The sequence below is a fragment of the Anabrus simplex genome, chromosome 1 (genome assembly GCF_040414725.1).
Source record: "Anabrus simplex isolate iqAnaSimp1 chromosome 1, ASM4041472v1, whole genome shotgun sequence".
Classification (NCBI taxonomy): Eukaryota; Metazoa; Arthropoda; class Insecta; order Orthoptera; family Tettigoniidae; genus Anabrus; species Anabrus simplex.
This window is the reverse complement of record NC_090265.1, coordinates 1,163,947,014-1,163,965,684: the sequence shown is the minus strand read 5'-3', so window position 1 is coordinate 1,163,965,684 and position 18,671 is coordinate 1,163,947,014. Positions and strand designations below refer to the sequence as shown.

General features: G+C 37.8%; 1 protein-coding gene across 1 annotated transcript in view; it reads right to left on the bottom strand.

Moving 5' to 3' along the window:
• RanBP3 (ran-binding protein 3) overlaps positions 1–18,056 on the bottom strand; it is a 345,810-nt gene extending 327,754 nt beyond the window's left edge. Inside the window, exons 1-3 of the mRNA XM_068225428.1 lie at positions 18,049–18,056; positions 17,759–17,808; positions 2,802–2,858 (exon numbers count right to left, since the gene is read on the bottom strand). The gene's annotated coding sequence lies outside the window, so the exon portion shown is untranslated. The remainder of the gene's footprint in view (positions 1–2,801; positions 2,859–17,758; positions 17,809–18,048) is intronic.
• Between the last annotated feature and the right edge of the window lie 615 nt (positions 18,057–18,671).

The window sequence follows — 18,671 nt, the reverse complement described above, 5'->3', positions numbered from 1 at the left end:
TAGCACCTACAGAGGAATCACACTCCTGTCCCATTGATTACAGCTTATAGAGAAAATTATTGATAAACAGCTCAGGAAAATCATTGACCATCAGCTAGTAGAAGAACAATGTGGATTTAGGGGTAATAGAACAACCGCTGACCTCATCTTTGCTGTTAGGTGATTATAGAGAAATACTGGGAGAAAGGAAGAGATATCATATTTGTCTTCTTGGATCTCAAAAAGGCTTATGCAGCAAGTCTACGGACAAGATCTGGGATTGTCTCTCAAGAACAAACGTTCCAGACTATCAGAAAAGTGAAAATGCTGTATACCCATTATCAGAGCTGTGTCCAAATAGGGAGTGGATATTCAGATTGGTTTGTTACTCGTAAGGGAGTGCAACAAGGCAGTGCAATGTCGCCACTACTATTCATCTCTGTAATGGACGAAATCATAAAGAGGAACATCAGTGTGTTGGTACTGATTTCAAGGCAATGGCTTTCATAGGATGCACAGAGGATGAATTACAGCAGAAACTAGATGCCTGGAATAACCAATTTAAGGAGTTTGGCCTAAAAATTAGCCATACAAAGACAGTAGCCATGAAGGTTAGCAGGCAAAGAAGAAGTATGAATATTATGCTGGATGGAAAGAAGGTAGCAGAAATTGATCAGTTCCAATACCTTGGCAGCATTCTAACTCGAGATGGCCGTTGCTCAGATTAAATCACCAATGGATTCAGAAAGGAGCTCATTTGTACCATCAAGTCAGGAACCTCCTCTGAGACAGCCAAATTCCTTTAATATCTAAGAAAACTTTGTATAAGGCCTACTTTGTATCAATAACAACATATGGTCTGGAAACTTGCACCATCAACAGAAGGAGTAACAGCAGACTCCAGGCCGCGGAAATGAAATTCCTGAGGTCAATGCTGCAGAAAACAAGATGAGATAAAATCTGGAATTATAAGGTCCGCAAGACATCTAAGTTAAACCACTCAACGAAATTTTAGCAACATGAAGACTGAGTTGGTAATTCGAGATGATATTTTCTAGTGTCTGAGGTTGCACATAGTCCTTACAGTGAATGATTTATATTTAGAAAGTGTTCCTTCTCAAAAGATTTTATTCATAGTGTATAGTAAAAGTGGAGTGAATTGCAAAGGAAAATATAATCATTGTTTGCCCTGGTGGGAGATGCCCATTTTAGTCAAGTCATGCTGTGATAATATATCAAAGAGCGCTGAAAGCTTGACTTCCATACGGACGTTATTCTGTCCAAGAAATATTACGATGTAGCCTATCAAGGAGAAAGAAGTCGGCAACAACGATACATCAATAGAATGCGAAGGGTGTAACAAATGGCAGCATTTCAAGTGTGCTGACTTGACAAAAGGTGAATTTGATCTAATAAAAAGACGTAATTGTAAACTCACATGGCTTTGCATAGAATGCAAACCAAAAGCATTACAAGGAATAAAGTCAAATGATGACACTAAACTTGAAATACTGACAACAAAGGTTTCTGAAAATGTACATAGAACATAAATTACAAGGACATATTCGTGAAGAAGTAAATGCCACATTCGGTTACTTATCCGGATATTACACAACTGAAACGTTCTCTCCCAAATAAAGCTACAGATCTAAAGCAGAAAAACATCAATCTACCAATACTTCCCGTCCAAGATTCTGTGAGAGCGCCTTCTACACAACAGAAAGAAAAGTCATACGAAAGACATGAACAAAAATAGAAAAGATGCTGTAAATAAATTTTGAGACAAGGAATTACTACAGAAAATGAACACGAACGTGAACAAAATAACATAAGTGGTCATGATAACACAAACAAATTGATGAAGAGAATCCAACCAATGGAGAACTCAACGCAAAAAGGAAGACCGTCCACTGGAACAAGGCCTGAGGGGTCATGCCAGCTTAGAGGGGCAATGTAAACCACTTCATTGGCAAAATACACAGTACCACAGAAACTCAGGATATAAAAAGACACTTATTATAAAATGGTTTCAGCGGTCGTGTGGATTGTGATGTGCTACAAAGTAAAGGGGGGAAATAAATCCTTCAGAATTGAAGTGCCTATTGAAAACTTAGAAGCTATATACTCACCGCACTTACGACCTAAAGGTGTAATAATACGACGTTTTCGCTTTTGCAGAATTGCACAGGAAGGAGCCCATCTCGGGTGGGTTCAAACCTCACAATAAATTTAAAACTTTACTTTGGAACATGGAAGGTTTAAGGACCCTTCTAAAAGCAGTTCCTCATAATTTCTGGACAAAATTCGATATAATAATCGCAAATGAAACCTTTCTCACGGAATCAAACGGCATGCTTGGTCTTTACTGTGAGCACGCATTGGCAAAGATAAAAATGAACAAACGAGGAAGACCAGAAGGTTCAAAGATACATTAGGCCAAATTAAAGAAATTTATGTTGAAGAAAACACGATAATATTAAAAACCGTTAAACTTACCATTATAGGATTGTATATAAGTGACGCACAGAAACCAGATGACGCAGTCGAACAAGTAGTAAGAACCACTTCTCGGACAAGAGAGGATGAAAATGTGATTCTCGCAGGAGATCTTAACTGCAGACTAGACAAACCTGATCATAAAATGGAATCTATTGCAAGACGAGGGTTTTATTTTAATCAACAAATCACAGGAGAAAACTTATATATAGCACCCAACACCTCAAGCACAATCGATTTGATTTTCCTTAAAAGACAAAACATAACAGTCCATGATCACAAGATATTACATTCATCAACATTAGCTCCACTAGGAAAGCATTTACCTGTTTACACGGAACACCATAAACAGCGGTTGTATACGTGGACGAGACCTGGAGACACTGGAAGGTATCAAATAGACTTCATTATGATTAGGCAGAGATTCAGAAACCAGGTGTTGGATTGCAAAACTTCCCCAGGAGCAGACATGAACTCTGAGCACAACTTGTTGGTCATGAAATTCCACCTGAAGTTAAAGAAATTGAAGAAAGGAAGGAATGCAAGGAGATGGGATCTAGACAAGTTGAAAGAAAAGAGAGTGAGTGATTGTTTCAAGGAACATGTTGCACAAGGACTAAACGAAAGGGCTGAAGGAAACACAGTAGAGGAAGAGTGGATAGTCATGAAAAATGAAGTCAGTAGGGCTGCTGAAGAAATGTTACAAAGGAATGAAAGATCAACTAAGAATCAGTGGATAACTCAGGAGATACTAGACCTGATTGATGAACGACGAAAATACAAGAATGCTAGAATTGAAGACGGCAGAAAAGAATACAGGCGATTAAAGAATGGAGTGGATAGAAAGTGCAAGGAAGCTAAGGAAGAATGACTGAGAAGTGCATGGATGTTGAAGGTTGTATGGTTGTAGGCAAGGTAGATGCTGCATACAGGAAAATCTAGGAAACCTTTGAAGAAAGGAAATCTAGGTGTAGGAATATTAAGAGCTTAGATGGAAAGCCACTTCTAGGGAAAGAAAACAAAGCAGAAAGATGGCAGGAACACATCCAACAGTTGTATCAAGGTAAAGACATAGATAATTTGGTTCTGGAACAAGAAGAGGCTGTAGATGCTGATGAAATGGGAGACCCAATTTTGAGGTCACAGTTTGACAGAGCTGTGAGAGACCTAAATAGAAACAAGGCACCTGGAATTGATGACATTCCCTCAGAATTACTGACTGCTTTAGGACAAACCAGCATGGCAAGATTATTCCACTTAGTGTGTAAGATGTATGAGACAGGAGAAGTGCCATGCGTTTTTGACAGAATGCTGTTATACCAATTCCCAAGAAAGCTGGTGCTTAGAAGTGTGAAAACTACCGCATCATTAGTTTAGTATCTCATGCCTGCAAAATTTTAATACATATTATTTACAGAAGAATCGAAAGACAAGTTGAAACGGAGTTGGGAGAAGATCAATTTGGCTTCAGAAGAAACGTAGGAACACGTGCAGCAATCCTGACTTTACGCCTGATCTTAAGAGGATCGAATTAGGGAGGACAAGCCCACGTGCATGACGTTTGTAGATCTAGAAAAGGCATTCGATAATGTTGATTGGACCAAGCTGTTTGAGATTCTGAAGGTGGTCGGGATCAGATACTGAGAACGAAGAATTGGGATCAGATCCCGAGAACGAAGAATTATCTACAATATGTATAAAAATCAGTCTACAGTGATAAAAATTGAGAGCTTTGAAAAAGAAGCAGCAATCCAGAAAGGAGTAAGGCAAGGCTGCAGTCTGTCCCCCCTCCTTTTCATTGTTTACATAGAACAGGCAGTAAACAATATCAAAGAGGAACTGGGAAAGGCAATCACAATCCAAGGAGAGGAAAACAAAACCCTGAAATTTGCCGATGATATGGTTATTTTATCTGAGACTCCAGAAGATCTAGAGAAGTTGCTGAATGGTATGGACGAAGTCTTGGGTAAGGAGTACAAGATGAAAATAAATACGTCCAAAATAAAGGTAATGGAGTGCAGTTGTGAAGTGAAGTGAACTCGTGTCCTCGTACCGAAGTGGTGCAGCTCTTTTCAGCCACACCCTCATTGGAGGTGAGCTGCACGTACCATTCCAACCACATACCAGCCCTCCCACCAATCTTAAATTTCTGGCAGTACCGGGAATCGAACCCGGGCCCCCGAGAACGGCAGCTAATAACACTAACCGTTACGCTACGGAAGCGGACATGGAGTGCAGTTGAACGAAGGCAGGTGATGCAGGTAATATTACATTAGGAAATGAAGTATTTAAAGGAAGCAGATGAATATTGTTACTTGGGTAGTAAAATAACTAATGATACCAGAAGGACATAAAATGCAGACTAGCACAAGCAAGGAAGAGCTTTCTTAAGAAAGGAAATTTGCTCACTTCAAACATTGATATAGGAAATAGAAAGATATTTCTGAAGACTTTCATCTGGAGCATGGCAATGTATGGAAGTGAAACATGGACAATAACTAGCTCAGAAGGATAGGAACAGAAGCTTTTGAAATGTGGTGAACAGAAGAATGCTGAAGGTGCGATGGATAGGCTGAATCAAATCAAATCAAAATCTCTTTATTTGCAAATGAGGTGTCTACCTCGGTGGCAAATGGTACACTAAAATACATTATTGTCAAGCACTAAATATTAAATTAACAAAAGAAGAAAATTTTTCCTATAATACAATATTATACAATTTACGCTAACAATGTTTTCTATTAAACACACAGCTCATCCTTAATAAATTTATATTGTTTACAAAATTCTACTTATAATATCTCCTGTACTACTTACAAATATAGTCAACTGATATACAGTATGTGGAATTACTTCAAATGATACTATACAACTGGTATAACATTAATATTTACATTGCATTTATTTATTTACTTTTTTTTTTTTTTTTTTTTTTTTTTTACCGTTCTGGATACTAAGTAGCATAACGACCTGCTGCGTCTTAACCAGAGCCCCTTTTGCCACCACTTTTCAGAGTTCCTGAAGGGCCTTCACAGCTACCGTAGCGGTCCCAGGGCCCTCGAAGTCCCCACTGTACTTCACCCCTACAAGCAGTCCCCTACTTTGGCTGTCCAAACTCCTTAGACCAGGGGATGGAATTAATTTATCCACACACATTTTTTTTATTTACAATAACCTGCACTGGTCGAATGCCCTCTAACACTTCATTTATTTTCTCTGTTGCTGTTTATTCTCTTCTTGAATATCTGTACAGATTTTGGAAAAGGATCAAACACTACCCCTGGTAAACTGTTCCACTCCTTCACACCCTTCCCAAAGAATGAAAATTTACCCCAATCGCTTCTGCTAAAATTCCTTCTAATTTTATATTTGTGGTCAGTCCTGCCGATATAATTATTTTCCAACTGAAGCCTCTCACGGATATCTCCCCATGCTTCTTCTCCTGTATAGGCTCTATTTAATCCTGTAAGTCTAGTTTTCTCCCTTCTCTTACTTAAAGTTTCCCACCCAAGTTCCTTTAACATTTCTGATACACTACTCTTTCTCCTGAAATCCCCTGTTACAAATCTTGCTGCTTTCCTCTGCACACTATCTATTTCTTTTATTAGGTATTCTTGGTGGGGATCCCAAACACTGTTTGCATATTCCAATAATGGACGAACCATACTCAAGTAACTTTTTTCTTTTAATTCTTTGTTGCATCCTTTAAGTAGCCTCATTATGACATGTAATGATCTGTATGCTTTCCCAACAATGTCATCAATATGACCCTTCTAATGCAAATTACTTTCAAATCTCACACCTAAGTATTTGCACTTGCCATCTTTTAGGATAACTACCTCATCCAAAGTATATTCAAATTCAGTTTTAAAGCTCCTGTTTGTAAAAGTTGTAACAGTTGATTTGCCTCCATTAACCTTCATACTATTCTCTTCAACCCATTTTTGGATACTCTCATGGTCCCTTTGTAATTCTGAACAATCCGGAATGTTATTTATTTCCCTATAAACAATGATGTCATCTGAATACAATCTTGTTTTTGATGTTATATTACTCACTAAATCATTTGCGTATATTAAGAAAAGTAACGGACCGATTATACTACCCTGTGCAATTCCCTTCCAAACTTTCTCTTCCTGAGATACATTATTTCCTACTTTGACTTTCTGAACCCTTGAATTTAGAAATGCTTTTATCCAACGTGTAACCCTTACGTCCAATCCTATTCCCTCCAATTTCTTTAATAATATTCCATGTTCCACTCTATCAAAGGCTTTGGAAAGATCTATGGCTATGCAATCGAACTGACCTCCTGAATCCAACTGATCTGATATGTCCTGCTGAAATCCCACCAGTTGTGCCTCACAAGAAAATTTCTTTCTAAATCCATACTGGCTCCTCGAACCAATTTTTATCATCACATATCCCTCTGATGTACTTCGATATTAAACTCTCCAGAATTTTACAAACTATACTGGTCAGGCTGATTGGTCTGTAGTTCTCTGGTTTCCTTTTATCACCCTTTCCTTTATAAATTGGTATTATTATAGATTCCTTCCATTCCTTTGGTATTACACTATTATTTATGACATAGTCAAAGAGAAATTTTAAATAAGGCACTATGTACCACCCCATTGTCTTTAATACCTCCCCAGTAATTTGATCACTTCCTGCAGCTTTTCCTTGCTGAAGCAGTTGGATTTCTCTGAAAATATCTTCGTTTGTGAATGAGAAGCTTCTTGTTTCCCTCTGTCTCTCTCCCTCTCTATCTTCTGTTTCGGTTTCCAACTCTTGACAATCATCTACTGAATCTCTAAATTCCCTACTAAATAGGTTTGCTTTCTCAGTATCTGTTAAAATAGTGTTCACCCCCTTCTCCCACCATTGTAGGAATTTGGATTCCTTTTCCTTTTTGATTCCTAATACTGTATATGAATACAGCTTTTTCCATTTCCCTTTGTGGTCATTACCCTCTTGAAGTATGCCATTCATATAATTCTCTTTTGCTTCCTTTTTCACTCTATTCAGTTCCCTCATTAGCTGTTTTCTAGTTTCTCTACTCTCCTTACCCTCTTTGATTTTCCTGTTTACTATTCTACATTTTCTTTTTAATTTTCTTATTTCCCTTGTATAATAAACAGGGTCTGAGGTCATTTTACCCTTCTTAACAGGTACAAATCTCTTCTCTCCTTCCCAAATAATTCCTTTAAATTTAGCCCAAAGTGTATCCACGTTACTCCCTTCACTTATCCAGCAACTGAATTGTGATTTAAGGTAAGTCCCAAATTCATCAACTTTAGTTTTTCTGTACAATTTCTTGTCTTGTGTAACCCTCTTATTAAGCCTTTTTGGTACGAGTCCTACATCCATTATTACAGCCTTATGGTCTCCTATTCCTTCAATTACCTCAGTTTTATCAACAATTTCCCATGGTTTAACCAAGAATACATCTAGTAAGTTATTGAGACGAGTCGGTTCTTGTACTACTTGTGTAAATCCTCCCTCCCAAATGAACTTATTTGCCAGTTTCTGTTCATGGGCTTCACTTGCAGCTCCTTTCCATTCAACTTCAGGCAAATTTAGATCTCCCCCAATTATTACCATATCATTATTATTGTTTTTACGAGTATAATCTATTATTTTTTCAAAGATTTCCATGTCTCTTTCCTCTCTTCCAGGCCTGTATGTTCCTATAATTCCCACCTCCTTCATATTATCACAAACTAATTTTATCCCTAATATTTCATCCCTTTCATCGGTAAACCATTCATGTGAACAGTAAGTTTCCTTCACGAGAATAAACACCCCCCTCCCTTTTTATCTCCTCGGTCTCTACGATAGACTGTGTACCCTTCTGGAAATACTTCTCTATTACCCACCCCTTCTTTCAACCACGATTCCACTCCTATCACCACATCAGTCTCATAAGATTCCATCAATGTACCGAATGAGGAGATACTGAATCGAATTGGTGAGAGGGGATCAATTTGGCTTAATTTGACAAGAAGAGATAGAATGATAGGACACATCTTAAGACACCCAGTACTTGTTCAGTTGGTTTTTGAAGGAAGTGTAGGCAGTAAGAACAGTAGGGGTAGACCAAGGTATGAATATGACAAGCAGATTAGAGCAGACTAGCACGCTTCGCCACTGAAGGTTATATAGAATTAAATTTCCGATCATTCATATCATACATTTTTACAGCACCGGCTATGATAACGGAGATATTCATTAATTTGTATTTTTGTTGCCAAGTCCATATCAACGCAAAGCCACGAGAAAATGTGTAAACAGAATTTAATGAAAATCGGCACATAGTGTCGGGGAATAAGAAACTACAGTCGAAGCTATCAACAATTTTATTCACCCTGGATGAAATAGTAGTTTAGGGGAAGGCGCCTAAAATTTAATTAAATACGTATGTTATTGGTCCTATCGAAAAGTACTACATAACACAATTTATAGAGAATACAATTTCTGATTATTTATCTTTTATACAGTTGTACCATACCAACTATGATAAGAGTGGTATTTGAAGGTCGGAAGAAAACCAAATGTGAAGGCCTACAAATTCAAAAGCTCATAAAATTGAACAACAATAACATTACATTGACCATTGTTTGTTGTGATGTTCTTTGTCTCTTATGGTGCCACTGATCTCCGATAGATGGGATTACTGCTACGTGCTGAGTATAACAGCCTGCCTGAATATTGACCAGAAAAAGCAGTAAAGTTAGATAACTTTCTTCTCTAGCAACCATTCCTCTGGTTCACACATTTTCTGATACTGCTTGTGCGTAACATGCTGGTTCACCACGGTATTCAGGCTATTCGATCCCTACTCTAACGTGCTGATTGGATTGATCAGTGTGCACATTTAACGGAATAATGGCAGAGGCTCACTTTTTGCTAGTTGCTTTACGTCGCACCGACACAGATAGGTCTTATGGCGACGATGGGACAGGGAAGGGCTGGGAGTGGAAAGGAAGCGGCCGTGGCCTTAATTAAGGTACAGCCCCAGCATTTGCCTGGTATGAAAATGGGAAACCACGGAAAACCATCTTCAGGGCTACCGACAGTGGGGTTCGAACCTACTATCTCCCGAATACTGGATACTGGCTTCATTTAAGCGACTGCAGCTATCGAGCTCGGTAGAGGCTCACTTATGACCTGGTCTAGAATTACAATTTCGACCTATTCCAAATTCCTCTTCACTTTTATTAAATTCTACATTCATTTTCTTTCAAATTAGCAGCCAAGAGGGGGTTTCTCCTCTGGCTTGGAGGAAAAATTTGCCTCCAATCAGATACATTCCCACCCCCCCACCAGAGTAGTGAATTAAGATTTTCCAACTCATCGGGTACTCCTAGGAAACAGAGAGTAAAAGGGCATAGTGTTTACCCTAGGACTCTATTCCCCTGCTCACGGCTGTCATTCAAGCTCTGGAATTCTGGACTGTTAGATCGGCAGCGTACTACTGATTGAAATAACAACAATAAGTTATTTTATTAATTTGGTCACCTAATCACTACAATAAATCTTGTCTTTGTTGAATTACATTGACATTTTAATTAAAATGGTGCATGTTTCGCCTTACACATAGGCATTATCAGCCATGGGTTTAACCTTGAAATAAAATCAGGCACCTAATTTACTTATGGACTAATAATAAAATAAAATTAATTTATAAAAAGCCTTGAAAAAACTTGAAAGAAAATTAACATATGGTAAGAGACTAGTACAATGCTGGTTTTAAAAAACTATTACTATGAGTGAGATGTTTACATTTGGTGAAAGTATTTGCAATAGTGACTTTCGAATACTATTATTATAAGTAAAATGAATAAAGCAACAGTTTGTTATAGACAAGTGGTAAAATTGCTATAAAACGATGTTGACCGGGTAGCGGTTAAAACTGGAAAAAGATGAGAAATGACGATCAAAGTCATATTTTTAAAACATGCTGTTGAATAAAATAATGTTGACATATGGTCAAGTGACTTGTAATTTTTTGTTTACGTAAGATAAAAGTCAAAAGTCAATAGCATATGGTGATGTGGTTCACTTTGATGAAGAAGTACAAGGTTGTCGTTGAAGGTTAATATACAATGTTGATATTGGACCTCTATGGACCATCTCATTTGATATGATGCTATAACATTGTTATGACATGTAGGTTTGTTGACATGCTGGTCGAAAAGGCAATGTGACAGTTGAATGTAGCTAATGCGTTGAATGTTTGATCAAAAGTAGAATCATTTGACGATGGTGAGGGTAGGCCTAACTTATTATGTTATGAGCTAAAAGTTGTTGACAACTGTCAAGCTCTTACTACGTCTCTTTATCACATGTAATAGCGTACTACTGTTCGTTAAAAGTGAGAAAATGTGTGTTTTTTCATTTGATCGAGTATTTCATATGATAGCATTGCTTTTAATTGCAACATTTCTCCTGGCACCATTGTAATGAGCTATGATGATTTCACTTAGGAAAACCAGCATATGAACAAACCTACATGTCATAACAATGTTATAGCATCATATCAAATGAGATGGTCCATAGAGGTCCAATATCAACATTGAGGATGTAAAAAGGCCGTTGGAGAGTGAGAGTCTGCCAACTTGATTGTCACTGATGGTAGGCAAGAGGGCCTACCATTACAATGAAAATTCACTCAGTCCTCACATAACAAAACACGTTTGGCGACTTCCCCGTCGCATTCCTAGGGTAATAAAATTCATTACAATCTTACTCACGTGTACACTACCTAACCTAGAATTCTGCATACAATGTAGAATTCCGTAGCGAAGCATGGGTACATCAGCTAGTACTATATAACTTTAGCTTTGTAGTATTTATCGATACGACCACTAATAACAAAAATATTTGAGAATTAAATTTTAGGCCTTCCCCTAAAGTACCATTTTTCTCAGCACGAATACAATTATGTATAGCCTAGATTGTAGCGACTTATTCCCTGGCTTTACCTACCGATTTTTATTAAGATAAGACTACTAATAACAAATATTTGAGAATTAAATTTTAGGCATTCCCCTAAACTACCATTTCACTCAGCGTGAATACAATTATTTATGGCCTAGATTATATTGACTTAATATCCCGAATTTGCATACCAATTTTCATTAAGATACGACCACTAATAACGTACCGTAAGTATTTGAGGATTAAATTTTCATTAAATACTCTTCAGCCGTTTTCTCGTGATGCGTGTGCATACATACAGACAGAAATTACGGAAAATTAAAAAGTGCATTTCCTAGTTTCTTTGTTTTATTTTTTTGCTAGGGGCTTTACGTCACACCGACACAGATAGGTCTTATGGTGACGATGGGAAAGGAAAGGCCTAGGAGTTGGAAGGAAGCGGCCGTGGCCTTAATTAAGGTACAGCCCCAGCATTTGCATGGTGTGAAAATGGGAAACCACGGAAAACCATCTTCAGGGCTGCCGATAGTAGGATTTGAACCTACTATCTCCCGGATGCAAGCTCACAGCCGCGCGCCTCTATGCGCACAGCCAACTCGCCCGGTAATTTCCTAGTTACTGTGGACACAACTGATACAGAAATATCGTCCTTTTTAAATTCTGAGCAATGTACAGACAAGACACTTATTATATATATAGATGTAGGATGCAATAGTTACGTAGCTAATGAAAAGGTTGGCACAGGATAGGGTGACAATGGAGAGCTGCATCAAACCAATCTATGGACTGGTGACTCAAACAACAATAACAATGGAAATGTATACACCAAATTGGACTACACACAAGAAGAAATCTCATATACACAATATTTCAAGAAAATTAAACACAAGCATTCTTAACTCAGAAAATGGACCTTGAAAAGCATCCCCAGACTAATTGAACGGGGAAATTTGCAACTTGCTCTGAACATGTCCCTAGGGTACATAAAGAATGCCCAAGTAAAGAGGACCCCAAGACTTTCAGAACCATGGTTCGATGTAGAATGCTACCAATCACGAAATGAGGTTCCATATTATTTATATATTGCAAGAAGAACGAATATAAAAAGAGATCTACAGAAACATTCCAGTACAAGATGCGATTATAAAAAGCTGATCCTATGAAAACAATATTCATAGAGGCAGAAAATACAAAACAAGCCGAAGAAGGTCTTAAAAACCCCTTTGTAGCAATACGGAAAAAACCAAAAATGATTGTGGGGGAAATTCCTATTATATATTCCGATTATAAAAAGCTGATCCTATGAAAACAATATTCATAGAGGCAGAAAATACAAAACAAGCCGAAGAAGGTCTTAAAAACCCCTTTGTAGCAATACGGAAAAAACCAAAAATGATTGTGGGGGAAATTCCTATGTCCAACTGGGAAAATCATTTCAACAAAATCTTAAACAGAAATAACTCAGAAAAAGCGTACCTGGACAGAGAGATCATAGACACAAAACCTGATCCAATAACCAAAAACGAAGTGATAAATGCCATTTTCACATTGACGAACAACAAAGTAGCCAGCCCTGATGAAGTGCTTAATGAAAACCTTATGCTTGTTGTTTAAAGGGGCCTAACATCGAAGGTCATCGGCCCAATGAAAACCTTAAAGACACTTGGAATCTCTCGCTTCTAGTGCCTAATATATATTAGCAATGCAGATGTCTACTAGTGACCTTTCCGAGCACTGTTAAATGGACATAAAATTACTGAGTTTAGTTATATTTCTTAATAATGTTATTGTTTTTACATCATACTAACTACTTTTGATGGTTTTTCGGAGACGCCGAGGTGCCGAAATGTTGTCCCGCAGTAGTTCTTTAACGTGCCTGTAAATCTACCAACATAAAATTGAAGTATTTCAGCACCTTCAAATACCACCGGGCTGAGCCAGGATCGAACCTGCCAAGTTGGGGTCAGAAGGCCAGCACCTCAATCGTGTGAGCCACTCAGTCCGGCTAATTATATTTTACAAGTTCATCATGCTAAATAAATTTAAAAACCCAAAGAGAAGCCTAACCCCTTATGTCTTCACTTTGCTTGGCATAAATGCTGAAAGTAGATCAATTAACCTGGCATTTCACATGAACGGTGTATTACCGAGCATTCAATATATTCTTTACGAAACCAGCTGGCACTACAAAAATAACAAAATACCTAGTAAATGCTCCACTGGCAATTATATCCCCCAAGAGGAGCACCATGGACATCCAAATATTGGTCTGGGTTTTGTATTTAAGAAAGTGTGGTAAAAAAGGCTGGAATATCTTTTGCATATTTAGGCCTTACCTTCATGACTCCTTGAAATGAGCCCACCGTCCAAGTGTTTTAACATCATTCTGATGTTAAATTAGAAGTTTGCCTTACAAGCCTATAGTTATTCAATGGTGTTGATATTGCTTTAAAGTGTTTCCTTCACCTTCATTGGTACCGTAGATGGACAACTTATTTTATTTTTATTTTACTTTTTTATTTTTTTGCTAGTTGCTTTAAGTCGCACCAACACAGATAGGTCTTATGGCGACGACAGGACAGGGAAGGGCTAGGAGTGGGAAGGAAGCGGCCATGGCCTTAATTAAGGTACAGCCCCAGCATTTACCTGGTGTGAAAATGGAAAACCACGGAAAACCATTTTCAGGGCTGCCGACAGTGGGGTTCGAACCTACTATCTCCCGAATACTGGATACTGGCCGCACTTAAGCGACTACAGCTATCGAGCTCGGTGACAAAATTATTACCACATGTACAAATATCACTTCTAACATTAATATATCATATATTTAAAACATGTAGCCTACAAGCTAATAAATCACGCTATAATGACGGAAGAATGGAAGCAAGCAAATTACGAGCTACGGCACGTAATTACACGTTACGACACTCGTGGATTTCACCACAGATTCTGCCAAACCAAAAACTTCCACCAGCCGAACAAAGACTGTATATGTAACCTGTGCAACGATCATTGTGAAAGATACCATGCACAAAACTGCAAAATGAGGACAACCTCAATAATAAGAATGGCATTAGCATAGTTGACCATATGTACAAAAACTGTTTTTGCACATTGTGCGCTTTTCATTTAATAATAATAATAATATTCATAGAAATGCTATTTTTAAACTTGGGCATTAGACTTATGTTAAAACACACAAACTGACAAAAAAAAAAAAAAAAAATTGGCAACATCATGTCCTAAGCCAGGCATCATCAGTCAAGAGCGAAATGCCTTCGGAGCCAGTTTGCTCCCTGCTCTCGAGGAATACGAGCAGCTTAGCGAGCAAGCAGGGGAAGAAGTAGGGGAAGTGCATGATGTAGTACGTACTGCAGGCCAGTGGCGCAAAGGTATAGTACGGACACGGTATGCAACCCGCCTGTCTGCTGCTCTCTTGTCACGTGACAAACAGCCGTCCCGAGCTGAGCAAGTAACACCGGCTCCCTAGAGCAACTACGTGATGACGTCTGTCCTAAGCAGTAACAGCTTTCAATTATACCTTAAAAATTTATATTTCACTCACACATTTAAGAAAATGTAGTAAAAAGGGCTTGTCAGATAATCCCCAGTATTCAAGCAAGACAACAGCAATGCTATCCAAAGAAAGATAATATACTCGTGAAGAAAGGGATCTACAAATATATGCGGATAAAAAGATATCTCATAAAATTTACTAAAAGAAAAGAGAAGAAACTACACTGAAGAAAAGGGGGAGGGGGGAAAACTTTTAGAAGAAGCAAGATTGTGCCCCTTCACAACCCTAAAACCACATAATCCCTGCCTCCCTCATGACATTAACGTGGAAGATTGAGGAGAAACATTTCAGGAAAGTATTGAATAAGAACAATATAAAACTAGCCAACACAAATGAATCCTCGAACAAAAATTCAGATCCTTTCAATCCTTTCACTGAGATCAAAGTAGAAAAAAATCATAAAAGAGAGTAAAAATAAGAAACCAGCAAGGTTAGATGGGTTTTATAATGAGCATATAAAAAGTACACACAATATACCATTAAAAACATGGACTGCACTGTTTAATAAATGCGTTGAAAGAACTCCATACCTATGTCAGGAGACATGCTCTGATAAAGTTATTGTATAAAGGTAAAAGGAATGCTAGTTATTTTGATTTGTACCAAGGAATTGCCCAGAAGAGCAATATTTACAAACTGTTCACAAAACTACTGATGGTAAAAATGACACAGGCAGCTGATCAACTTCTACCAGATGAGCAGTTTGCCTTCAGAAAAGGAAGACCCAAGTTCATGCTATAAAGAATCTAATGGATGATACTGATCATGCACTGCAATACCACAAGGGAAAATTGTAGGCCCTACATGATCTTTGTGGACTACACTAAAGCATTTGACCTAATAGATAAGGGAAAAATGATGTACAAACTGGAAACAGCAATAGGTCATAAAAAAACCATTATTAAACAATTTAAGAAATATTCTCAATTATACCAGTAACGATGTCACTGTCAATGACAACATCGCCCTCTAAAGCCCAATAGTACAGATGAATGGTGTTCAGCAGGGAGATCCTTTAAACCCTATTTTGTTCTCTATAGTAATTACAGATTTGATAGATAAAATGAGACTAAATGAGGAAACAAAAATCTACTTGTATCCCGATTATACAGCGACATCATCAAGAAACATTGAAGAACTACAGATTACCTTTACCAGGCTAGGCAAAATGGTCAGAGGAAAACAAATTTATAATTAACAAGCTTGTGTTCTACAAAGACAGTAAAATTTCAATAAATTAAAGAATCTACTATGAGGATGAAGAGGAACTGGTATGACTTGTCCACAGTTTTAAATATCTGGGGATAACGTAGGAAACTTTAGGCATGACATACATTAATCATATCAAGGACAGACTGACCGCTGCAGTCATAGCAATGAATGACATTGCGATGTTAAATTGTCATCAAAGACTGCAATGCAACTTTTTCATGCCAAAGTAATGCCAATAGGCTAATCAGGTATGGCATAGAAATGATCTGACCTTACATATCTAAAAGAAATCTCAAAAGATATTTTTAAAAATAAAAACTATTTAGCCTACATGAAAATACTACTCTGCTTATAAAAAACAACTTGATCACAACTGTGCTATGAAATGGTAAGAGAAGAGTCCTTTACAAAAGAAACGACTACAAGTGATCCTTCCCGTTACCACAGCTTACAATGACCTACAATCAAAGCTCAAGTTCAAAAAGAGCCAAATACGGGAGGATTTTTACACCACTGAGGTCCATGACATCCACAGAATGGATGAACACTAACAATGAACTGAGGCACTTAGTGACTAGAATTGCAACACATGGCTTTCATCACTGAGTGTATTCCACTAAAGTATTTAAACTACCAAAGGTGGAATGTATCTGTGAATTGTGTGGCAGGAAGTGTGATAGAAGCACGTCCTATCCTGTGCTAAGAGAATTCAGCCATTAATAAATTTCTGTACATCTTTGTAACTGTAATTGTAGGCTATGCACCTTGTGCGCATTTCTCATTAATAATTATTATTATTACGATGCAGAAAAGTGTGACTGAAAATATCACACTTTGGGATGTCGAGGAACTTTACATTCAACAGAATTTCAATTTCTCTTGTCCCTCTCGTAGTATAAGTCAATCTTGGTAGGACGACCCACTCCACTCTAAAGTTCATCAACGATGAACTGATAGTTTTTTTGGCAGTGGCTTTATGTCGCACTGACACAGATAGGTCTTATGGCGACGATGGAATAGGAAAGGGCTAGGAGTGGGAAGGAAGCGGACGTGGCCTTCCTGGTGTGAAAATCGGAAACTAAGGAAAACCATCTTCAGGGCTGCCGACAGTGGGATTCGAACCCACTATCTCCCGGATGCAACCTCACAGCTGCGCGCCCCTAACCGCACGGCCAACTCGCCCGGTAACTGATAGTTTCAAGGAAGGTAAATGCATACTGCAGGGTTATATTCTAACCCAATTAAGGTACAAGTACAGTTCCACTGAACACACGCGTAAAAACTCCGTCAGAGTTACATCGTTGACAACTAAGTTATGGTGTGCAGATATTTTTCCTTCATATGTCATTTTTATAAGAATCCAGGTCAATTGGCTCCTTAGACTAATAAAGTACACAGAACGGCAATAGATAACATCAACTCGTATGCGGAGTGAATTACATTTAAAATAAAACACCTACAATGAACACAAATCTCTTTAACATTAATATTAAATATTGACAGAACCATTCAAGAGAATTATATCAGAACTTTGAAAAAAAAAAGGCCAACCTTAGTGTCACAAGAATTTGTAGTGTCCCTCTCCGACGCGGGATTAGTGCCTGAAAAAGAAAGAAGTCACTTCAAAAGTTTTGTTTTTCTCCGCTTGTAAATAGCGCAAACAGAGGAATTTACCACAACATTTTCACACGATTACAGCCATGATTACAAGGAAGAAAGTGCTTCATTACAATTAACCCACAAATCACTCACGCAGAATTTACATGCATAAACCTCAAATAAAGTATTTCCACGGGCAAAGTAAACCTGTTATCATCAAAACAAGCTACATGTATTTTTACCGTTCCGCGTGTCCGCCATACTTAAGTTAGTTCCACAATTAGCCAAAAGGTTAAAAATTAGCGCCAGTGAAGCTATGAAAGGTAGCTTTAATTGTAAATGGAGGCAGATATAGGAGCCGACAATCGAATAGTCCCTACATTGATGCCAGGAAATTTTGCGATTGGTTGGTAACAAAATTTAAGGACAACAGCCACAAAATATAACTAATAAAGTAAACGAGAAATAAGGAATACATTATGAAATCAGTAGAACAGTATAAACGCATATCAATCAATCAACATCGATCTGCATTTAAGGCAATCGCCCAGGTGGCCACTTCCCTATCTCTTGTTTTCCTAGCTTATTCCTAAATGATTGCAAAGAATTTGGAAATTTATTGAATATATACCTTTTTAAATTATTTCAATCCCTAACACGATGCCCATCAAAGAATATTAGCCCCAATTTGATATCTTACTTTCCAACTATATCTTCATACTGTGACCTACCCTACTTTTAAAAACATCACTTAAACATATTCGTCCACTAATGTCATTTCACTGACAGCTCGGAACATACCATCTTAGTCGAGCAACTCGTCTCCTTTCTCTCAAGTTTTCCAAGCACACACTTCGCAACATTT